General features: G+C 61.5%; 1 pseudogene across 1 annotated transcript in view; it reads right to left on the bottom strand.

Annotated features, from left to right (window-relative positions):
• The window catches only part of LOC144366825 (adherens junction-associated protein 1-like), a 43,335-nt pseudogene that overhangs the window by 2,804 nt on the left and 15,603 nt on the right, over positions 1 to 24,928 (bottom strand). Inside the window, exon 2 of the transcript XR_013425962.1 lies at positions 4,343 to 5,136. The product of XR_013425962.1 is annotated as an adherens junction-associated protein 1-like (transcript). The remainder of the gene's footprint in view (positions 1 to 4,342; positions 5,137 to 24,928) is intronic.

Below are 24,928 nucleotides of genomic sequence, written 5' to 3'. Positions count from 1 at the left end.
TCACCACCACCCTCACCACCATCATTATCACCATCATTATCACCATCACTACCAACACCACCATCACCATCACCACCATCACCACCACCCTCACCACCATCATTATCACCATTATTATCACCATTACTACCAACATCACCACCAACATCACCACTATCACTACCACCATCACCACCAACATCACCACCACCCTCACCACCACCCTCACCACCATCATTATCACCATCACTACCAACACCACCCTCACCACCATCATTATCACCATCACTACCAACACCACCCTCACCACCATCATTATCACCATCACTACCAACACCACCACCAACATCACCACCATCACCACCACCATCACCACCACCCTCACCACCATCATTATCACCATCACTACCAACACCACCACCAACATCACCACTATCACTACCACCATCACCACCAACATCACCACCACCATCACCACCACCCTCACCACCACCCTCACCACCACCATCACCACCACCATCACCACCATCATTATCACCATCACTACCAACACCAACACCAACATCACCACCATCACCACCACCATCACCACCACCCTCACCACCATCATTATCACCATCACTACCAACACCACCCTCACCACCATCATTATCACCATCACTACCAACACCAACACCAACATCACCACCCTCACCACCACCCTCACCACCATCATTATCATCATCATTATCACCATCACTACCAACACCACCATCACCATCACCACCATCACCACCACCCTCACCACCACCCTCACCACCATCATTATCACCATCACTACCAACACCACCACCATCACCACCATCACCAACACCACCACCAACATCACCACTACCATCACCACCACCCTCACTACCATCATTATCACCATCACTACCAACACTACCACCACCATCACCACCACCCTCACCACCACCCTCACCACCATCATTATCACCATCACTATCATCATTTTCATCATTATCACTACCAACACCACCATCACCATCACCACCATCACCACCATCATTATCACCATCACTACCAACACCACCACCATCACCACCATCACCACCACCATCACCACCAATATCACCACCATCACTACCACCATCACCACCATCATCAACACCACCCTCACCACCACCCTCACCACCACTATCACCACCACCATCACTACCACCATCATTATAATTTCTAGAATTATAGCATTATCATCACCACCACGAGCACCACTACCAACACTACTACCATCATCATCATCAGTGCCACCATCACCACCACCATCACCACCATCATCGTCACCATCACTACCACCATCACCACCATCATTATGTGACATCACCACCACCATCATCATAATTACTAGTATTATAGCATTACCATCACCACCACCATCACCATCACCACCACCATCATCATCATCACCATCACCACCACCATCACCATCACCACCACCATCATCATAATTACTAGTATTATAAATCATTACCACCACCAACACCACCACTATCATCATCACCATCACCACCACCATCATCACTGTGGTCACCATCATTGTCATCATTACCAACATTACCATCACCACCACCATCACCATCACCACCACCATCATCATAATTATTAGTATTATAGCACCATCATTACCACCACCAACACCACTACCAACACCACCACTATCATCACCACCATCACCACCATCATCATCACTGTGGTCACCATCATCGCCATCATCACCAACATCACCATCACCACCACCATCACCATCCTTCTGCTCATATTAACAGCAGCCAACACTTATTGAGCAACCCCCGTGCGCCAGAAGGTCAGCACATGACGTGCACTGTCTCCTTTAACCTTTGATGACAATGTTAGGAGATGGTCAACGCTACTGTCCAACTGAGGCACAGAGCAGACAAGCAGGTTGCCCAGGTCACACAGCTAATATGAGGACTACGAAGCCGGGCAGCGAGGGGCTTAACCATTATCCTAAAATCTGGAGAAATGTCCCAGTTATTTCACCTGCAGGGTGATTCCTGAGGGAGGGGCTTTCCTTGGAGCCTTGGTTCTGCGGGATCTCACAGTGCCCTAGGTCACCCTCCCCCCCATCTGTCCCCAGGAGTGCCTGTCCTCCAGGCAGCAGCAGTGGGACCTGCCCGTCCCTCTACGTCTGTCCACAGAAGCAGGAGTAGACCCCACGGATCCCCAGCCCTGATCTCAGAGACCTGTCCTGGATAGTGGGCCATCTTGGGGTGCTGGGGTCATGTCCTAGGCCGAAGCCTGGGTTCAAGGTGTCCCCAGGAGCAGTGGCAAGGCTGGGTGTGACTAGGTGACAAGACTCTCAATCCCTGGTGGCCGGTTCTGCCTTTGACAGCTGCGGCACTGTCCTCCGAGCCTCTCTGGCTGCGTGAAAGCAGCTGACGCTCAGCAGTGACCTGCTGAATCCTCGCAGCCACTGTCCAGAGGAGAGCCTTGCAGGCTCTGGGTTTGCTGGTGAGGACAAGGACATCGAGACCCTGCCCAGGGTCACAGAGTGACGTGCCGTGGAGCCCAGACTCCCCCCAGATGCTGCAGCCACCCAGCAGGGGCCATGCAGCTTCCCAGAGCGCAGCCCGGGAGCCCACAGGTACCTGCTGCGCAGGTCCGAGAAGTGTGAGCAGCGGCCAGCTCCACCCCGTGTGGGGCCAGGCCGACCCTGGCGACTGCTGAGGCAGGAGGGGTCTGCAGGGGTCTGCAGGGGTCTTTCCTGCCACCCTCCCACTCAGAAGCTCATACAGAGAAGGAGATGACACCGCCGGCCCTCCGGAGTCCAAGAAAATAGCTCACTTCAGAGTCATCAGCCAGTCCTTCCCAGGGTCTAACTTGAATTACTCCGGCTGGGGTCTAATTCAATTAGGTACGACCAGCTGTGCTGTGATGAGCCCAGTTAGGAGATCATCTCAGCCTTTCCTCTTCACCCCCTTCCCTTCGCCTTGACTTGGTGAAGCTGCTCAGCCGCTGATGGGGGCCGTTCCCTTCCCTGCCGGCCCGCAGCGTTTTCCAGAATCAACATTTCTCTACATTAGAAGCAAACACACACATTTTCCCCCTTTTAAATTTGCTTTGCTAAACAAATTAATCTAGCACCAGATTATATTATGAAGAGGCACAAATCTTTCCCGAGATAAGCATCTGTCGCTGGATTAGCAGCAGCCAGTGGGCTGTGGACGGGTTTGCTGAGCCCTGTGATGCCGCCCTGGGCGTTAACTTGAGTAATCACGGATGTAATTAGGGGTAAACGGAACCTGATTCCACTTCCACGGCTACACAGCAAGTGGGTCTTCAGAGGAGGCGACGGGGGGCACCTGCTGCGTCTACTGAGGTCAGACTCTCAGAGCCCCTGACCAGAGCTACGGGCGCCATGCTGGGGTGGCTGAGGCAGGCCCTCCAGGGAGCTGCCAGCTCCTGGCCTTGGCCTGGCATGGGGCTCCGGCTCCCTGGACAAGCTGCTGTCCAGGGGTGACACGAGGCACACACCATCTTGTCCAGTGAAGGGAGGAGGAAAATGGTGAGCTGAAGGGCCAACACCAGCCACCCCACAAAAACCTGTCCCCGGCTGCCGGCTGCCTGCCTGGCCAAGGTCAGGGAACCTCGCAGGACCCGTCCCAGGGACTCGGCCCCTCTGCACCGGGGAGCTCTCCGCAGCACTTCTCCTGCCCCTGGATCCCGAGGAGCCCCAGGCGGGGTTGGTGGCGCCCAGACCTGGGTGTGGAGGAGCCCTTCCCCTCATGGCCGACGCCTCCCATAGCTGCTGCGGGAAGTGGGGGGGGCTGCGACTCCGGGTGCCACTGGGCCACAGCCTGTCATCAGAGGCCAAGGAGTCGGGGCACCAGCTGCTGGGGCAGGGACAGGCACCCAGCCGTCCCCGGGAAGCCTCCACCCACCGCCTGTCCGCAGAGCTTCAGTTGCCAGCGCTGGGCTCTTCCTACGGCCTGGCCTGGCCGCTGACAAGGCCACTCCTGGTCCTGGACCAGCTCCCCTGGCGGGGCCTCTCTGGGGCCTTGGAGGTTTCTCAGGACTCCGTCCAGGCCTTGCTCCGGCAGTACCAGTGTCCGCGTCCACTCCCAGGTGGATGGGAAGGAGGGAGGCCCCCTTTTCACGTCCACCTGCTTCCCTAGTCCTGCTGACTGCCTGGGTGTCCCGACACCGGACGCCATCTCTCCCTGCGATCCTGCGCCTGACCCCTGGCCTCTTCCTTTTCAGTCTGGCCCCCGTGAACCACCCTGCACACCTCGGAGTCCCTCCCTCCCAAGCCGCACACGTCCCAGCCCCTAGACAGACCCAGAGCTCCGTGGTGGCCGCCTACCTGAGGTCTCCCCCAGAATCCGGGGGGGCTTGCTGTCTTTCCCGTTGTTGCTGGACCTGGGAGAAGGCTCTGTTGTGCTAGCCCCAGCGGGGATCCTTCTCCGGGGATCCGGGGAGGCAGTGACCCCCTCGGTCTGCAGCGAGATGGAGGTGGCCATGGTGGCAGCGATGGTGGTGGTGGCCACAGTCGTCTTCCGTGTTTGTAAGATGGGGACCGTGGTGGGGCCAAACACGCCCGGGAAAGTGTTGGCCTCCGGGGCCTCCTTGTCCCCCGTGGGCCCCCAGGCGATGAACTCTGTCTCTGTCGTGGGCCTGCTGCCCCTGAAGTTGAAGCCACTGAGACCAGTGTCCTACACGTGCCTCTTCCCCCGCCGCAGGAGACTCTGGTGCTCGGGGGCCCCTCCGGCCACCGCGGAGGATGAGGACGAGGAGGAGGAAGTGAGGGACGGGCTGGATTTGGCAGCAGCTGGGGGCTTGGCGAGACCCCCTCTGGGCACGAGGGAGGCCACCTGGTCTCTGGGCCTGTGGGCTCTCCTGGCACGGGGCATCTGCCCATGGGCCCGCTCCGCCCGGGGTGCCCGAGGGCTCCACACAGGGGCAGGGAGCCGAGACGGCTGTCCACTCCTCAGGCTCCACAGCCGCGGGGGCCTCTGCGGTGGTCGGGGCAGGAGGCGGAACTCGGGGCCTGGGCCCAGGGACTCACAAGACGGGAAATCCACAGCAAGCTGCAGCATGGCTATCAGGATCCAAGCATGGCTTCCAAGGGAGCGGCCCGGCCAGTGGATGGACATGGAGCTGCGAAGGAGAGAGAGGAGAGTGGTCAGCAAGGCGGGCAGGGCTCTGCGGGGCCAGGTCATCACCCTCCATCAGGACAAGGCCAGTCTTCTCTTGCAGGAGGAGCTCAGCCTCAAGGGCAAACCCCTCCCTCTGAGGGTCACTGGAGCATCTCCCTCTCCACCTTGAGAAGACCATGCCCTCCAGGTCCCCAGAGGCTGCCCCAGCCAGCTGACAACCACAGGGCCCATCTCCTGGGAGGAGGACCAAGACCAACGGACCCCATCATCCCCGATGTGATGACCTGCCAGTCCCCTTCTTTTGCCCATAATGACAGGAGGCACCAAGAGGACACAGACTGAGAACCGTGGGACTGGCCAGCCTCCGGCCGGACTCCAGGCCCAAGTGCTCTCCTCTAGGAAGCACAAGAGGCTCACGGCCATTGGCCATCGGCTCTCCCAAGGCCTGGTGGGACGAGGTCTGACTCGGGCAAGGAGCAAACAGTCGGTGGCCCCTGAGCACCACCTGCATGCACTCTGCAAGGCCCCTGGCCCCGGCCCTGGCCCCTGCCGTGGCCCCTGCTGTGGCCCCTGAGGTGAATGTGACTGACTTAGAGCTGCCAGGGCCTTCCTCCCTGGACGCCAGCCGCCCGGGCTGGGCCTCTGCCGAGGTCGGAGGGACCTGAGACCTGCTCCAGATAAGCTGGGGGTTCACTGATGCCGAAGTGTGGTCCTGCTGACATTCCCACCTGTTTGTCCCGGGTGCAGGTGGCCTTGAAGCCCTCTGTCCACCTCCTCAGCCCCAGGAGCTGGAGAAAGGCCAAACCCTGCAGAGCCTGGGGGAGGCCGAGCTGCGGAGGCCGGAGCCCCGGGGAAGCATGGTGTCCACGGCCCGTGGAGCACTCCACAGAGAGCCCAGGCCTGGAGCCATCTCCAGGAAGGTGGACGCTGGAGCGTCACGGGAAAATCCGGAGCACAACACAGAACCACATGGCAGGCTGGGGGACGCGGGCCCACGTGCCCTCTCCCACGGCACGGATAACTGAGGACTGATTACAGGTGCCATTCAAACTCAGCTCTTGTCACAACCTCAGGTCTGAAAGTTAAAATGAATCCCAAAACTCCATGCTGCTGTGGTGGGGGTGGGCAGGGCGGCGGAGCCTCCGGGACACGCAGGCCACTTTTCCTTATAGGTGTCATGTGACTTTAAAAAGGACGGGATTGGGGTGAGTGTGAGCACCCTGTCGAGTGTGCACACACACCAGTGTGCAGCAGCGTGTGCATGCATGTGTCAGTGTGTGTGCTGGGTGTGACTTTGACAATCCTGTGTGTGTCCTGTCGCGAGGAAGAGACTGTGTGCAGTGTGTGTGTGTCAGCATGTGTGGGTGTGAAGATGCGTGTGGCTGTGTGTCCGCAGATGTGAGTCAGCCTCACGCACACCGTGCCTGTGTGTCCGTGTGAGACGGGAATGCGCTGTTGTGCCCCGTGTGCCCCTGCATCTGCCCATGGGCACCTGCACATGCCCACGTGTGAGACTCTCTGGTGTGCCTGCATGTCAGTGAGTGTGCAAGGCGTGTCTGGGAGTGTGTCAGTGTGTGCAACTGTAACTAGGTCCCAGTGTGTGCACAACTCTCCGGGGCCGAGGCCTCCTGGCACTTGGGAATGAGCTGGTCCCCAGGGGTCATTGAGATGTTGAGAGAAAGAACCTCACATTAGTGAGCATTAATTATCAAAAAGGGCTAATCCCCAAATAATAAGGCCCTAGTTTCTTAATCAGAATCAAAGTGCTTTGCTCCAGAAATTAGGAAGTGTTCATTATGCTAATGCCTCCTCCCTGGGTTGCTGTGTTGTGCAATTTCCCTGCACAAGCAGCCGAGCTTGGTGCAGGGACCAGGGCCATCATCACTGCACGGGGACATCTAGGTCAGTGTGAAAGCCCCCGCACGTGCTGAAGGCAGCTCCTCTGGGGCTGCTGGCGACCTAGCGAGGGTGGGAGATGGTGGAAAACACAGCTTTCTCCCCTGCAGCTGGGTAGGAGTCTGGCCCCAGGGGAATGAGATTCTGCTTGGAGTAGGTGCTGGGCCCCACCAGGCCCCACGGGGCCCCTCCAGGCGCCTCCAGGCCCCACCAGGCCCCACAGGAAGTCATGAGACCCTCCCCCAGGCCCCACTAGGACTCACGAGGTCTTACCAGGCCCCAGGCCCCCAGGCCCCCAGGCCCTACCCAGCAAGCTGCACTAAGAGCGAGCAAGGGCACACCTGCCGCCATCCAGGCTTGGAGAAATATCGCCCCAGGAAATTAAAACCACAGCACCTCAGCCTGGGCCTGCCTCCCCGGCATAACTTCACACACAGGATATTTCTGTGATTTTTCACCAATCACGGGCTGTAATTGGTTACCATAGAAACCCCTCATTTCCTAGACACCCAGCTGTTATGCAGAAAACCAGCCATGGCCATGTGGCAGGGGAGGTGGATTCGCTTCTCCCCAAGTCCAGCTTCTTTTTAAAGTGACACATTTGTTCAGAGGGAAAATAGAGGGCTGGTGGGCGAGTCAGGACCCAGCCTCCCCCTCCCCGGCATCCAGGAAGCCCCGCAGGGACCTGCTCCCCCAGGAAGGCCCAGGCTGATGGCGTGGCCTGCGCAGAGGCACCAGGGGCCCTGTACAGGGGCCAAAGGCCCTGGACTCTGCCTGGCCCCGGGCCCAGCCTGGCCCTGAGTGCTACCAGGAATTTCTTGGTCTGGAGAGTGCCCTCCAAGGACCCTGAGCGGCCCCATGCCACTTCCCTGTGGCCCCCAGCCAGCTCTGAACCAGGCCGAAGCCCAGGATGCTCTCTGACCTGCGCAGGGCTGGACGCCCCCGGCTGCTCTCACTTCATGAGGAATCCGTCTCGGAGGCTTGGAGGGGCTCACCCAGGGAGGGACCATGGCGCTGTCAGCCAGGCACCGAGAGGTGGGGGACCCCCACACCCCAGGAGGGAGGCCCCGAAGCACGGCTGCCCTCTGTAGTGGCCCCAGAGGCAGGCAGAGGTGGGGTCAGCTTCCCCAAACTCCGGACCATCCACAGACCCCTTAAGAACATGTCACGGCCTCACACCCACAAGGAGAGCACCCAGCAGAAGGTGGACAGTGGTCAGTGCTGCAGGGGGCGAGCCCGTCACGGCAGTGGGAATGCACGTGGGCGGCGGGAAGCAGCTGGGTGAGTCCTGGAAAGGAGTTAGCGCTGCCCAGCAGCTCCACTCCCAGAGGCCCACGGATGTCCAAGGCAGCACCTCAGTGACCCAGAGAGAAAGCTGCCCCAGTGCCCATCCAAGCGCACAGTAGGTACAACAAAACATTGTCCAGACATGGATAGGGCAGGAAGACTTGGCCAGGGACAAGGATGGACCCTGAAAATACTGCCCTTGGTGAACCCACATTGCTGCGCGTCGGCTGGTTGCTCCGTGCAGAACGTTCAGAACAGGCAAATCCAGACAGGAAGTAGGCTGTGGCTGAGGGTGGGGAGGACGGGAGCCACTGGGATTGATGCGGTGGCTGCGTAGCCCTAAGAGCATCCTCAGACCGCTGGCCTGACTGCTTCCTAGGGTCCACATGACACACGTCCATCAAAACCCAATACCAAGAAAGGCAACGGGCAGAGGAGGGGTGTGTGCAGGGGTGCTGAGGGGCCAAGGTGGACACGTGTCGACCCTGGACCCTGGTCGGCAGGTGAGAGGGAGGCCAGCCCGGCCTCCCTGACCTTCAGACACGGCCACCACGGGCAGCCTGGACCTGCAGGCTCTTTCCCGCAGTGCTCCCTGGGACTCCAGGAAGGAGAAGGACCCCCTTCCTGCTCAAGGGCAGCACCAGGCCACGCCCTGCAGGGCCCGGCCAGGGTGGGCTCGCCTGGCAGCCTCTGATGGACACTTTTCAAATGAAGAATGACACCGGCAGGCACCCCGTGCCCAGGGGGAGCTGCCCATCTCTAGTGTACAACAGTCCTGCTTCCTTTTTTATTGAAATTTCCTTTTCCCAAGAATCGTTTAAGAAGATCCAGAGAACTGAGATTGAATTCGCTGCCTCCATAGGTTTTCCCCACAGAAGAAAATCACTGTCAGTTAAGGGAGACAAGGTCAGCTCTGTACCCAGGGTCGCACTTTACTGGAGACCTGTGGCTAGCGGCGAGCGTGAGCCTTCTAGAGGCTGCTGGTCCCTCTCATGCTGGGGCATCGGGGCAGGGAGGATCCAAGCTGGGCGAGCCCTGGGATTGTGCAGCCAGGGGCCACCTCAGACTCTTCAAGGTGGGACGAGACCTCAGAGCCCTGCAGCAGGTGGCCCGGTCCACCCAGTTCTCTGTGGATTCCTGCTCCCCTGCCTCTTCACACCCTGGCCCTGAGCCCCTGTGAGGTCAGAGCTGTGTGTTGGGGAGTCAGCCAAGCCTGGGCTTGCTGCTTCACTCTGCCACCCCCAGTGTGCTGGTCCTGCCCAGGGGACACTACAACAGGTGTCTGTGTTCTCCTTCCCTGGGATGGACAGTTCTCAGGGTAGAGCCAGGAACAACCCGAGGCACGCTCAAGGACACGGTGCGCAGCACAGACAAGTGTCGGTCAGTCCGTCTTCCTCTGTGGAGTCCCCACACCTGGCAAGGAGGACCCCTCACCTGGTGCACAGGACTCACCTGGGAAACTTCTGGTCCTACTACCCAGTCCCCAGGACCCTGTACCCCACCGGACTGCCCCCCACCCACTTCAGCGAGCTTGCTAAACAAACTTTTTCATCTTAGAATAATTTTTACACACACAAAAAAAGAGAGCAGGGAGTGCCTGGGACTCAGCTCCCAGTCCCCCTGGGGGTCATCTGGGTCCCTGTGTACCTGTCACCGCTCGGGGGCCAACGTCAGGACAGCGGGCCGCGTGCTCAACCACACAGCTTGCCCAGGTCTTGCTAGTCCACCACGCATCCTGTGCCTGGCCCAGGTCCCCGCCCAGGACACGTCACCTTCTGTCCTGGGGCTCCTTGGGATGCTCTCGGCCATGACGGTTCCTCAGACTTTTCTGCAGTGGGATCTTGGTGACTGTGGAGTCCTGGGGAGCTGCTCCCTGCCTGGCCTTCCTGGGGTTCACCTAGCACTTTTCCCACATCAGCCTGGGGTAACGGGCTTGGCAGGTGGCCACGGGGGAGGCATCCTCGGTACCCCTTCCCATGCAGGGCATCTGCCCACTAAGGCCCCTTCCTGTTGAGGCCACCTGGGCCACTACATGGAGGTCACCTCTGCACCACTGGAAAGCACCCCTGCTCTCATCTTGGGGACAGGCCACTGGCACAGTACACACAGGGGTTTCCTGCCTCTTCGTGATTCCCCACTGAGAGCCAGGCCAGGCAGGAGGCAGGATGGGAACTGTCCCCACAGTAGGTGGCGCCCAGGGGCACAGTTTTCCCCTTATTTAGTCTTCCCCAAGTGTCCCTGTGCCTTGGGAAGTCCCTAGGGAGTCAGCAAGGAGAAGCCCAAGCCCCAGGGCACCTCACTGACCCAGACTTGGCCAGGGAAGTGGTGGAGGCCTGGGAGGGCGAGGCCCGTGCAGAGCCCTTCTCCTGGAGGTGGCAGTGGACTGTGCTCTCTGCAAAGACGAGACAGAAAGGGGTGGAGGCTGGAGTCCAGGGGCTGGATGAAGAAGTGACTTCTGAGGTCCGGGGAACGGTGGCCACCACGCCCAATGCTAAGCTTCGGGAGAGTGAAGCCTCCAGGTAGGCGGGCCTTCCTACGGCTGGACCTGAATGACCCCGGAGGCCCACATGGGAGAGCTGAGCCCCAGCTTGGTGCTGCTGGGAGCGGGTGGGACCCTTAAGAGGTGGGGCCTGGTGGGAGGTCTTTGGGTCGTGAGGGGTGTGCCTGAGGGGGCCTGCAGGACCCCAGTCTCTTCCTCTCTCTCTTCCTTCCCGGCCACGGCCTGAGTGGTCTGGCTCCACCCCATGCTCTCACCATGATGTCCTGCCACAGGGCCGTCCACCATGGACTGACCCCAGCGCCACGAGCCAACAAGCTCCAGTGTCTGGGTGGGGAGCTGGGTCCTCCCGTCCTCTTCCCTCCACGCTGACCTCTGAGAGAGGTGTGTTCCACGGGGACGGGAATCTGTGCCTGAGGGGAAGCGAGGCCTCGGAGATTGGAGGGGAGTGGACCCACCACCCCTCCCCTCTCCTCAGAGCCCACGCTGCCCAGGCCCCAGAACTTCTGTGCTCGAGAGCAGGATGCCACTCCCCAGCACCTGCCTTTCCCCTCCACACAGGAGGCTCCGGCTGCCCCGGGCCAGAGGGTCCCCAGGCTGCCCGTCCAGGAGGGCGCAGGTGGCCGCCCACGGGAGCCCGGGCAGCCACCTCCCTGCCCTGCTCAGGGACACCGCCCTGCAGCTGGCTCAGAGGGAAACACTTTCCTCTGGAGGCAGCGCGAGGCTGCTCCTCCCTGATTCATCCTGACGTCAGTCCGCGTCCCGTAAGCGCCCACCGCGCCTCTCTGCCTCCCGTTGAACATGATGGAAAACATCCCTCCCTTCCAGGACGGAGCCACAGCAGCCTCACACGCCAGATGTGCAAGCCACGTGGGACTCCCAGGGAGGCAGCGGCACAGGGTGACACAGTGGCCGCAGATGGGAAGCTCCGGAGTGGCCAGAGGCCTTCCGAGGCCCCTCCCGAGGGTCGGCCCTCTTCCCCCTCCTCACCCCAAGTCCTGGGGTCATCTCAGCACCACCCCCGTGATGGCTGGGCCCAGTCCTGCTCCAAGGTCAAGGCCCAGGACTTCCCCTGCTTCAGAGGTAGCTCAGAGCCAGGGGTCATGGGGCAGGGACGGGGCACACACTGAGGGCAGCACGGGCCTCCCCTGACTCCAGCAGCTGAGCCAGCACCTGTGGGAGGGTGTGCTGCCGTGGCTTGTCACCTCCCCTGGCAGTCACAGGATGCTCCAGCTGAAAGGGACAAGAACAGCGGTCCCAACCGGCCTGCTCCAAGATGAGCTCCTTACCCTGGGGCCCTGCTCCCAGCGGGCTTGTGAGCCTCAGCCAAGGGCTCCACACCACGTTCGGGGGGCCGTGGGCCAGGCAGGGGCTCTGAGTTCTGCATGTGAAGCCCCACATTCTGCCGAGCACGAGCCGGGAAACAGCTGCAGACCAAACCCTCAGAGCCAGACGAGGCCCCTGTGAGACCCACAGATAGACGGCCTGGCTGGGACCCCAGCATGGTGGCCTCCGATCTGGGCCCGGAGTCCAGGACCCAGGAATCCTAAGATCTCTGTGCTCAGGAGCTAGATCCCGGGCATCTCTACCTGCAGGACGAGGGACCTACGAGAGAAACCAAAACCCAAACCATAACCTGGAAGTGGGAGACCACTCCTGGGCAGTCTGCGTGATGGCATGGTACCTGGGAGGTACCCGGGGTGTGCACAGCACCCAGGGGACATCCCCATCCAGTGGCACAGCAGGCCTCAGCAAACTACCCCATAGCCCCGTGCAGGCCGTAATGCAGGGCATCCTGTGGACACACCGCTGGTTCTCACCTAGGAGTGACTCTGACCCTCCAGAGCACATGTGGAAACGTCTGCGGACACGGTTGTCACTGTCTGGGGGTTTGTGGCATTCTGTGGTGCAGCCAGGAGGGCAGGGAACCCCTGCAGAGAAGAAAGCCCTACCTCAGAGACTTCTCCCACTCCAAATGTCCCCAGGGCCAAGGCTGTCTCCTGTCCCTCTCACGCCTGACCAGCCAGAGTGGTCATCTCATCCTCAAGAGGAGGGAGGCCCGCAGATGACCCAGCTCCAAAGCCACATGGTGTGAGGTCTTGGCATCTTGGCACTGAAGACTACCGGCTGTGTGAGCTCGGGTGCTCCTATGACCACTCTGTGCCTCTGTTTCCCCACCTGAAAGGCAGCCTCAATGCCTGTGCCCTGGTGGCAGCGTGTCTTTGGGACAATGCAGCCTGGCTCTTTCTAAGAGAGCCCGCGGGACCCTGTGGTCCCTCTACCCTTCTGAGGAGCCGCACATGTGGAGGAGCCCCTCCCTTTCCTGGGTGCTGGAGCAGGGAGCCTGCAGGGTGCTGGGCCGGAGGCTGCTCCACAGCCTTCGCAGGGGCTCGAAGGAGAGGAAGGATAGCAACGCGCTGGCGTTCTGGTTGCCTGGGCAATGTGCCCGCAAGCATTCTGGGGGAGTGAAGTGGTGACAAGCTGTGGGTGGGCAGGACAGTGGGTGGCAATGTTCTGGGGCCCAAGTCGGGAGTCTGGCTTCTGTGTCTAGCTGAGCCCCCGCCACAGTGACCCCACCATGGCCCCAACGGAATGCCACGGCGGTCAGCGGGCAGGCCACCAGCTCCTCGTGCAGGTCTCCGGGTCTGCTGCACCTCCCACATCCTCTCGCGTCTGCGCTCTTGGGGCAGCTGCCCAGCTCCACCTGGGCCTCCCCGCCAGGAGCCCTGGACCACGCCTCCTGGGCTCCTGGCAGTGAGGACCAAGGTCCAGGACTTGCCCCTGCACAAGCTGGCCCATCCCAGGGTTGGGCCCTGTCCCTTCTCCATCTTACCCTAAGCAGACAGACTTGGATCAGGGCTGGACCGTCTCTGCTGATCGGTACTTCGCTCTGGGAAGCCAGCTTGGAACGGGAATCTCGGGGCCCTACTGAGGCCACGTGGGTTCTGCACAACCCCACAGAGTTCTGGGCTGGGGCTTCCCGGGGATCCTGGGGAGTGGAGGGCCCTGTTCAGCAGACGCAGGACCCTTGTCCCAGGAAGGCTGGTGCAGCAGCTCCGGGGGAGCCCAGCATGAGTGTGTCTGAGGCTCCTGGGGGGCACTGGGGGAGAGCTGGGCACCATGAGACCCGGCCCCTCCCAGAGCCTGGGTCCCCTGGCCAGGGCTGTCTGGCCAGGAGGACGCTCAGCAGAAGGTTCTGAGCCATCGCGCAAAGACCCAGGAGCCACCGCAAGGATGCATATTTAACTACAAGAAAGCAAACCCAGGACCGAGGGTGGAGGGAGAGACGGTGGGGAGCAAAAATACACCCGAGGACACATGGAGCCTCGCCCGGCACGGAGCCCGCGCCTCGCGGGAGCGGCTCCTGAGGTTCTCTCAGGAAAAGCGGCTGCTACTCTCCCCCGGCAGAGAAAATAAACACACCAAAATAGTAGCCGTGCCTCTCTGCAAGGACGCCTCTCAAAAATACGCGGAAAGAGGGCGGTGCCCGGAGGACCCAGCTAGCCACAGAAGTCCTCCCGCAGGGACGCAGGACACCTCCCGGTCTCGGGTCCCGGGGTGGTGCCCTCCTAGTGGACAGAGTTTTGTGCCTCACTGAGGCTGGCCCTGGGGACAGCCTTGTCGCTCAGCACTGAGATTCTGTCCCTGAAGAGGGGACTGAGAGGGTGTAGATGTCAGGGTTTCACCAACTTCAAAAGCACCCGCCGCAAGCCCCACATCTTCACGGGAAATGTCTACTTTGGGTTTGGGGCCACTGTCCTGCTGGTATTTACAAAACTGCGTCTGCTTGCCAGGCCCCCATAAAGCCAGCCACGGAGGCTGCAGGGAGAAGGGTCCCTCAGAGCTCACGGCTGCCTAGGGCCTTCAGGATCTGCGGAGACAGGAAAGGGGCAGTACTGACCGAGGCGGGGTGCTGGCGAGGGGACCATGAGCGAGAGGCTCCAGGGAGACACTCAGGGCCAGGTGGGTTTGAGCCGACAGCCCTGGCCACAGAGAGTGCCCTGACCACTTGCCTGGGGTGTGTCCCTTGGCCTCTCCTGGCACCTGGTGGGTGTGACCGTGCCCAGACGCTGGCAGAGCCCTTGCAGAGGCCCAGCTTCACGTGTTAGGAAGGGAGGTGAGGTTCTGGACTCTGGCCACAGGAGGCTGCGGTTCCCAGACCAGCTGCATGCCCAGTGCTGGAGGGACAGTGGCCGAGGCAGCAGCAGGAAAGCTAAGGCCGGGCACCCTCAGTTCTCTGCTCTCCAGCCAGCCCTGCCCACGCTGCTCCTGGGCCTCCACAGTGTCCCGGGGACCATGGTGGGAAAAGCAGGGAGGGAGGGGGGCTTCATTCTGGGTGCCGCTGTGCCTGGCCCCCAGGTGGGGAGGCAGGTCTGTGCTTTAAGACCTCAGGCTGGGCCAGGAGCGGGTGGAAAGGGGCTGAAACCTCAGAGGGACGCTGGAGGGACTCAGGACCTCTGGGGCTGTGACGCTGAGCACCATGCGGGAAAGCCCGCCGTCCAGCTGGGGCAGCCGAGGGCTGAGAACCCACAGGTCCTGCCAGTCGGTGGTGACAGAGGGGACGGCGAGTCGGGCCCTAAACGCCCAACACAGTGCAGCCCACCCTCAGGGGGTGCTTTCTGCCCTCGGGCACCGCACCTCGGGCCCTTGCAGCCACTGAGGACAAGCACAGCCCCACGGAGGTGCCGAGGCCACATGTCCCTAGCTCCAGGACCCCTTGGGCCCCACCTGTACCCACTGAGCAGGGTAGGGAACCGGTGGCGGGCAGCGGCTGGAAGGGCTGGTCAGGGCCCATCTTGGCAAACCATGCACTGTGGGCTGCTCCGCCTCATCCTCGGCTGGAAGGTCCGGTTCCCACCAGGAGACCGAGTGGGAAGGAAGGAAGCCCTGCTGCTTCCCGGCTCTCAGGGCACTGGCCTGTCCCTGGGGTCTACTCCCCCAGCCTGCCTGACACCCCACACTCGGGCAGCAGGGGCCCACAGGGCTCAGTGGGTCCCGGGCTCCTGCTTCTCCTCTGGCCACCAACATGCTGGCAAGGCAGGCGCAGGCTGAGCCCATCCGCTCTGGTCACCGGGACGGGCCCCAGGCTTTTCCAGTTGCTCCCAGGGCCGCTCAGACCCCCCCCCCCCATGAGCCCCAGCCTCCAGACAGAAGCGGTTTCTTCTCCTCCGCTAAGTTCCGAGAGGCAGCACCCTGAGGGCCCTGCCTCCTGCCTGAGGGCCCCAGCTCGGGTGTGCTGCCCCCGGGGCCTAGCCCCTTGCAGCTGCACAGGTGAGGCAGGCCACCAGCAGGCCAGGGAGGAGCCACCGGGCAGCCACGCCCACTGTCACCACCAGCAATGGCTTCTCAGTCTCTGCTTGAACACACACGATGGCTTGGGCTCCCTGCATCCACAGACACCCTGTGACGAGAGGCGGCCCCTCAGAAGAGCCCTCCTGTGACGCCGGCTTGGCTTTCTGTGACCCCTGCCCCAGTCCAGGCACCCCGGGTTCAACTAGCCTCGCTGCCCTGTTCAGCTCCCCGTGTCCACGTGACCCATGTGTGTGCACACAGAGCACAGGCCAGCGGTCACACCTGCACACAGATGCCACCACGCGCACACACAAAACACAGCCGCCCTTCTCCACTTCTCCCAGGGTCCCCTCCCGTGGCCAGCTGTGAAGTCCCTCCATGCTGGCCACCATCAGCCAGCACAGGCCGCCCTCACACCAGTGAACACGGCTTCTCGGGGACCTGCTGTGCTGGCGCCCGCTGGCATGGGACCTGGAAGCTGCAGGTTGGGGAGTTTCTCCCCAAAGGAACATGGCGGAGCTGGCCCAGGTGGCCAGGCACGGTCACTCCCCAGCCTGGAACTTGCAAGGCTTCCTGAGGACACAGCCACGTGTTCCTGGGATGTGGGTGTCAGGGTCCCCCCAGAAGTTCCACTCGGCCCTGAGGCTTCTGGGCTGAGACTTGACCTCTGGCCCCCCCTGCTTTCCGCTGACCAGGGGCCATGCCGCCCACCTACACCCAGGCACCTGAGCTCCAGGACCTCGGCTCTGAGGAAGGGCCCCTCCATGGCCCCCGAGCCCTCCCGCGGAGTGTGGTTCAGAAACTGAATGCTGCGCTCCAGGGGCCCTGATGCCGCTCTGGGGAGTTCTAGGGCAGAGTCCCTCCTGCGTGTGAGTTTCAAGCTCCAAACAGAATTCCCAGCAGGCGGAAATGGCTGCTCCCGTGTACAGATGGGATGTGGGGCTGGAAGGTGACCAAGGGTCATGTGCAGGGAGCTCTCAGGACAGAATGGGAATCTGTCACCTGGCCCACCTTCACCTGTCACCTGGCCCACCTTCACCTGTCACTTGGCCCACCTTCACCTGTCACCTGGACCACCTGCCAGCGAGGTAGTTGCCTCCCAAGGTGCTGGTGGCCTCTCATCGTGCCCTTAGCATCACAATCACAATCAGGAACTGCAGGACACAGGACCTCGACAAGGCCACCCATCCAAAGCAGACCCTGGGCAGGACGGGAATGAGTGACCTCCTGAGGACCAGTGGCCTGGCCGATTTACCCAGGAGGAGGGGGAGGGTGGCTGTCCACTGAGAGTGTCCCTTCCAGGCAGGTGGGGCACTGAGCCCCCGCTTCATGGGGAAGACACCTAGTGCTGTGGCACAGTGACAGTGCCACTTGCTGCTTGGGCCACAGGACCAGCTCTCCCGGGCTCACGGCCACCCTGCGCCCCACTTGCTCCAGCCTTCTCTGACCAGCCCCCTCACCCACTCTATGGGAAGAGTCGAGGTCACTCACAACTGCCACACCTCCAAGCCCCATGATGGGCCTCACCGAGTTGACCTCTGTACTGACCTCCCCTGGCCAGCCCTGGCCTAATGACCCTCAGGGCTGGCTCAGAGCAGAAACCCAACAGAGCCCTCAAGACCCTTGTCAGCTTCAAGGTGTCATAACATGGGTGTGCCCAGGGGACACAGCCATCACTAGGCAGCACAGCCAGACATCTGCAGCCACGCGACCCGGCTGTCCTCCCCACCCCAGAGCACACGGCCTTCCCTCCTCCATGGGGGCTCTGGGCCTCTGCACTGGGGGGTTTGGGCAGGACTGCTCTTGGCTTGTGAGACAATGCAGGACACCCTGGAGGGGCATGGCTGGGTTAGGAGAGCCTTGACGCAGGGTTAACTGGGGGTCACCACCGGCAGGTGGGGTGTGGCGGAGGAGGCAGGTCATTGGGCTGTGCCTTTGGGTTTGGATTCTGTCTGCGGTGGGTTCTTGGCGGCCACGTCCTGAGCTGCTCTCCTCCTCCACACTCTTCCACACCTGGGCCCTGGGGAATGGCCGCAGCCATCTGTGGACAACCTCTGAAACCCTGAACACCAGGTCACCCTTCCCTCCTCTAACTGTTCTTGTCGGGCCTTCGGTGACAGCGATGAGGAAGCTGCCTACCCGCAGCGGAGGCGTGTCCCAGGCGCTGGACGCTGCAGGCCCTCTGGCGCTCTTTCTGCTCCCACGAGATGACGACATAGTCCTTCCCCCGAGCCCCCGAGCCAAGGGCACCTGTCCCTGGACTGGGAGAAACGTGTCCCCGCGATGGCTCCCCCGACGGTCATGACGCAGCCGACTCCCCCGTGAGCCTGGGGAGGGGTGTTTGGCTCCAGGGCTGGAAAACGACTGTTCTCTTTACAAGTCACCGGTCTGAGGAGCTCTGCTGGGCAGCAGGAGACGGCAGAGCAGGCTCCTGAGGACGGGGACGTGCGCAGGGGGCCGGCAGCTGCCCTGAGGCTCTGTCCTCAGAGCGGGAGGTCACCCGAGTGGCTGGACAGCTCTCTGTCTGCAAGCCCTGCTCAGCCCCGGGGGCCTCGGGGTGGCATGGGGGTGGCACGGGGGTAGCCGGCAGCTCTGCTGAGGGGACAGCGAGGGACGGCAGGTTGACCTCAGACTGGGAAACCGTCCTGTGTGGGCCCACGGGCAGCCCCTGCTCAGCTGCCCAGGGGAAATCCCGAGCTTCCCTGGTGGTGGGCAGTGGGGTGGTCCTGCCCAGGCTCTGTGTCCCTCCAGGGAGGGGACAGATGCACCTTTGTGCGAGTGTGGGAAATAGACCGGCAATGGCCAGGTGGGTGCCAAGTCCCCACTTTTGCCAGGGACTAGGGGACTTTTCAGGGTCATGGGGGGGGGCCGCCATGGAACCCAGACGCGGCCCCAGGCCTGGCAGCCTGGCTGCGGGACTTTTCCTGGTCTGAAGGAAAGTCTCCTGCTTGACCTGGGCAGGTGTGGACCCGGAAGGGGCAGCACCCCTTCACCCCCCCCCGAACCCCCCGGGGCTCGCAGGGTACAAGGGTCCTTCACCTGTGCCGGCTGCTTCCCAGCTGCAAGAGACATGGCCTTCACACTCATGCCCGATGTGACCGCCCGGGAGCAGGGTGGGCCCTGCAGTCCACATTTCAAGTTGAGCAAACGAGGCTCAAGTCCCCCCACCGACAGGTGACACCACCCAGGGACTGAAGCCATGCCAGGTCCTCCTCCCCATCTGCTTCCTGTCCCCATGCCACCTGCCCCCATATCCAGCCTGGGGTCCAGGGGAGGGAGCTGGAGACCGGGGCCATGGTTGTCCTCTGTCCTGCTACATTCCCGGGACTCTGTCCACCCTTGGCCTCTCCTGGGTGGGCTGCTGGAGGCTCTGTCCTCCTTGACATTAAGTCAGAAAGGAGGTATTTTAGGTGCCACCAATTGGTTCTCAGTGGTGACGGGGCAACCCTTCAGCAGGGGAAAAGGACAGAACCACCTCAGTCAGCGGAATTCCTACCAGCGCGTCCTCTGATGGTCAGTAACAGTTTCTGAAGCCTCTTTGGGGACAGGGATGTCCCTGTGCTTCTCTTCTGTCTGTCAGGAACTGTTCTAGACCTCCCTTCCCTGTACCTGACCTCAGGGACATCCTGAGGACACAGCCCCTGGGCTGTGCTCAGTCGGCAGCCCTGCCCACCCAGAAGAGGGGTGGGCAGGAGAGGACCTGACTCAGCCTGAGCCCACTTCCTGAGGCGCCTGCTGACCCGGTGCTGGCCCATCTGTGGAAGGGGGACTGGGGTGGACGATGAGGGACCTCCCTCATATCTATGAATCTAGGAGGAATCTTTGCAGGCGGAACGGCCAATCAGGGTCCTTGTTTCCCGAGAATTCCATTCTCATGCTGATCACTTGTTTGTTTTCAAGTAAGAAGCTGCACCTTAAATGTTCTCACTAGGTAAGGCCGTGCTCTGTGTCCGTCAGGGTGTCTGGACTGTGTCTGTCAGGCGGTCTGGACAGTGTCGGTCAGGCTGTCTGGACAGTGTCCGTCAGGCGGTCTGGGCAGTGTTGGTCAGGCGGTCTGGACTGTGTTGGCCAGGCAGTCTGGACAGTGTTGGCCAGGCTGTCTGGACAGTGTCAGTTAGGCTGTCTGGACTGTGTCTGTCAGGCGGTCTAGACAGTGTCCATCAGGCTGTCTGGACTCCTCACAGGCTGCAGTCCCCCAGGATGTCCGTCTCCTCTCCCTCCCCATCTCTGCCATCCCCTCACACTCCTCCCCTTCTCCCTCTGTGCTTTCTGGTCACCAGGCTCCAGGTCACCTACGGCGTACTAGTTGGGCCTGGGCCTGCCAAGACCCTGGACAGACCCCGAGAGGATGATGTGGGGTACAGGAGGGCAATGACCTCGGCCAGGAGGCTGCTGGAGCCTCCACAGCCTGCAGCCCTCTTCTGCACCCCAGCCACGGGTGGAAATACCCTTTACTCCTCAACAGCCACTCAGAGCCACAGACCCTGCCTCAGCCGCAGCCAGCGTTTGTCCTCAGCCTCCTCGTGGCTCAAGGTCTCTGTTCACCTCAGTGTCCCCCAAACCAGCAGACAGACGGGTCGACAAAGGGGGTTGGGGTGCACAGAGACATGGAACTCAGAGGGGGGCCTGAGTCCATGCCTCACGGGAAGGCCTGCAGCACGCTGCGGCCATGGATGCCCCAGAGGGGAGCACGCGGTCCTGCAGGTGCAGACACACCAGGCACCACAGGACGTCAGTGTCGCCAGGAAAAGGCAGCGGTTCCCAGACCACAGGAGAGTGGACCCTCAACCCAACACGTGTCCAAACCAAAACTCTAGACCTAAGCCCACCTGGGAACTGCCCAGAGCTAACAGACCATGGGACTAACCAAACCAAACTCCCCTAACCACACCCAGCACCACCACTGACCCTAAGACGGGAACTCCCCCAAACCCAACTCCAAATAGATCCCTAAAATATGGTACATCTCAAATGCCCCGTCTTTAAAGTAAAGCTGGCCTGAAACCTAATGGTAAAGCGAGTAATGACACTACCCTCCGAGAACTGAAGATAACAGGTTAAAAAAATAGCATAAAACCAAACTTCAACGAGTCCTAAATCTATGAATCCTAAACCCTCGCCCTAGGATTCCTCCTGCAAAAACAAAAACCTGAGATGACCTTAAGACTGAACACACACACACACACACACACACACACACACACACACACACACCTAGGCCTAGAACTAGCCCCAGGCCTAACCATAAACCTGACCCTAGAATTGGCCCTAGCCATGCACCTAGACCTAGCCCTAACCCTGGCCCTAACCCTAACCCTTGGAGCCCCAGCCCTCACCCCAGCCCCAGCCCTGCTCCACCCCAGCCCTCACCCCAGCCCCAGCCCTCACCCCAGCCCCAGCCCTGCTCCACCCCAGCCCTCACCCCAGCCCCAGCCCTGCTCCACCCCAGCCCTCACCCCAGCCCCAGCCCTGCTCCACCCCAGCCCTCGCCCCACCAGGTCACCCCACACCCTTCTGCCTCTCTCCGCGAGGAGAAGCACAGCTGACTCAGCACGCGGTGGCCGAGGAGCCGCGTCAGGCGTTTTCTGCTTTCTCACGCTGCTCCTCCCGGGACACTTATCTCCACACATCAGCTGAGACAACAGAGAGTTCTGGAGACCACAAATTGATCCACAGCTTCCCAAAATAAACCCCCCTGGTGTTCCACTAAATGGTGGCGGTGCCCACGTGGGCTCCGAGGCGTTTTCAGGTCCTCGAGCCTAGATTCTCCCCGTGATCTCCATCGTAAACGTGAACTAATTCCCATGCTGCTGGAATGTTCTGCAAAGAGCAGAAGAAAGGCAGACGGGGTGCCAAGATGCTTAAGGGTGGCCAAGACAGAGGGCCCAGGGGACCAGCAGCACCCACCACCATCTGGATCCCGCCACCATCTGGCTTGCGGGGAGGACCCAGCCCTGAGGGGTTGGCTGTGTCCAGCGGCTGAAGGGGCAGCCATGGTCAACTCGGGACAGAAGCTGGAGAGGGCCCTCTGCGTGGCAGGTGACATCTGAAAGAAGAGCTCAAGGCCAGGACATTGAGAACCAGAGTCCTGACCCTGAGACCAGAGGGCATGTGACATCCACAGTGGGGAGGAGGACAAATGGACAAAGGGGAGCCTGCCCTGAAGCCCATGCCTGGGGCGAGGTGGTGACCACAGCCACAGAATGCGGGGACATTCCTGAGCAATGGTACTGTCCACCTGAGCCCCTTCCTTCCTCACCTCAAGGCACCGTGATCACTTGGCCAGCAGAGGGGACAGATTCCTAACCAACCCTCCTGCTAAGAGAGCTGGAGAGGCCTGGGGTGAGCTCAGCCCCAAGGACAGGGTTGTCACTGCATCCACTCGAGGGAGCCCAGCATAGAGATGGGCTTCCTGAGGCCCAAGGCAACTGGCCAGAAAGAGCACCTGAACACAGCTCCCTGAACCCAGTCCAGCTGGGGGAAGGACAGGGTGACCAAGGCCAGGACCTGGACCCTGCCGCCTGGCAGTCCTGGGCTCCCTGGTTTATGGTAGGCCGTCTGCCCCTTGTGACCCTCGGCAGTGGCACCTGAGTATACACGTGAGGGGTGCTGCCCTGGGGGCTTCAGAAACAGCAGGAACGATGGGTGCCAAGTCTCTGGCTGTTGCAGGTTCTCCATGTGACGAAGCCATTGTACATCAGACTGAACGGGGGTCCCCAGAAGATAGATCCACTTCCTAGACCCCTGATTCTGTGAAAGTGATGTTATTTGGAGACAAAAAGGGTCTTTGCGTATATAATGAAGTTTATGGAGGGGTCTTGAGATGACACCCACCTGTTATCCAGGTGCACCCCAAGCCCGAGGGGAAGTGTCAGGGAAAGACAGGGGGAGGCCATGAGAGGACAGAGGCAGCGCTGGGAGCCGAGGAGCGCCTGGTGTCTGCGGGGGCTGGGAGACACAGGAAGGCCCCCCCCTCCAGGGCCCTCAGGGAGAGGGCCTGAATCTTCCTCTGGTTGGCTGAGCCTGAGTCCCTTCTGAGAAGTCTACCCTGTGGAATTCTGCCTGCTGTGACACAGCAGGAGCTCTGGAATTCCCACATAAAAGGAGGTCTTAGAAGAGTGGAAGGGCTGTGGGATCATGGAGGTTCAGAGTCATGAAGCAAGCCCTTTGTCTCAGAGCTTCAGGGACTTCAGACTCTCTCTGAAGTCAGTGAGGACTGTTGAAGGCAGCAGGGCCAGCAGGCCTGCCCAGTGCAGGCCGTGTGCCTTGGACATGCAGGGCATGCACGGAGAGCCCGCTGGCCCTCGCCTCCTTCTCCCAGGAAGGAGGCTGGACGGTGCTGGGGAAGAGTCAGGGGCACGTTCTGTTGGTGTCCAGGTGCTGCCCTGCCGACTTCTGTGACCTCAGGACAGCGGCAGAAGCCCCTCTGCCTCAGTTTACCATATGGGAAAGAAGGCCAAGGCCACTTCCTGACCCTGACCTCGACTGTGAGGTTTTAACTGAAGTCTGTGAGCTGCCTGGCAGCTGAGGAGGAGGAGGGCAGACCCGCAGTGGGTGGTGACATCCCAGGTCACGGACACCGAGCAGGCAGACACACACCCACCCTGCACGTGGCCCTCACACCACTTCCCCTGGTGATGGAGGAGCCCCAGCCGCACTGACACACAGGTTCGGCCCCCACAGGGGCTACGGAGCCCACCACCCTCTTGACATTGGGGGAGGAGCCAAGTGTCCTGTGTCTTCTCTTGACGGAACGTACGTAGGTACTGACCAGGGCTGCTGGCCCCACCTGGCACCGCAGGCTCCTCCCCAGGCTCCACCCCAGGTTCCTCCCCAGGCTCAGCAGCACGGCTTAGGAGGAGGAAAGCAGTGGGGGGGAGCGGGCTGCCTCTGGGTGACCAGGTCCCCGGGAAGCCACTGGGGAGCTTTGAGGGTGGGAGGACAGCGGGGGCCCAGGGAAGGAAGGGCCCGGCCCGACAGCAGCTTCCCCACGGGGCCTCAGACACCACTGCAGCCCGGGGCCGGGGGCATGGGCCCCTGGGACTCGTCCCCGTCACAGCCCCCAGGCTGCCTTTCCTGCCTCTGGACTGAGGTGTCCCTGGACCTCAGGTCTGCCTCCCTGCTTCTCCAGGCCTGCTCAGTCCACCCCTGCACCTTCCCGGCCAGGGCCGTCTTTCTTTCCCCCTGGACACACTCAGGCCCAGAGCCACCCCTCCTCGCCGCGACCCCCGTAGTCCGCAGTCTCCAGGACCCAGGCCAGGGCCCAGGACCTCTCCAGCTGCCTCCCTTCCACTGCCCCATGCGCCCAGCGCCGCACGCTCCCGGGCACCTGCCTCCTCCTGGGGGTGGGCGGGGCATCCTGGGCAAGGTGTGCAAGTGCCTGCTCCCACACTCACAGCAAGTGTGCAAAGGTGCACTGAAGCCACCCTGCCCGCTGCCTGGGTGTCCCTCCCTTCCTCTTAGGCCACCTGGCTTCCCTCCACCCGTCCCCTGAACCTTGGGCCCAGAGTCTCTCCCTCCAGGAAGTCCCCAGAGCTCCAGGGGGCTCCTTCCAGCTCCTGCGAGTCCATCTGCACCTCCCCGCCCACTGCCCTGGAGACTCCGGAGACACCAGGACGTGGGTCCTCCTCCTGCCCAGCACAGTGCAGGGCTCAGCCAGATCACCTGCGTCTGCCAGGCCCACAGCCAGCTCCTCCCTGGACAAAGCTTGCCTGCGGCCTGCCTGGCTCTTGTCAGGGACCGCAGGCCCTGAGAGCCCCCTGGGTGGCTGGTGCTACAGAACCACAGCCCTGCCCTCTAGGTGAGACCTCCCCAGGGACAC

The sequence above is a fragment of the Ictidomys tridecemlineatus genome, chromosome 9 (assembly GCF_052094955.1).
Source record: "Ictidomys tridecemlineatus isolate mIctTri1 chromosome 9, mIctTri1.hap1, whole genome shotgun sequence".
Classification (NCBI taxonomy): Eukaryota; Metazoa; Chordata; class Mammalia; order Rodentia; family Sciuridae; genus Ictidomys; species Ictidomys tridecemlineatus.
The sequence above is the reverse complement of the archived record's forward strand: the minus strand, read 5'-3'. Positions and strand labels throughout refer to the sequence as shown.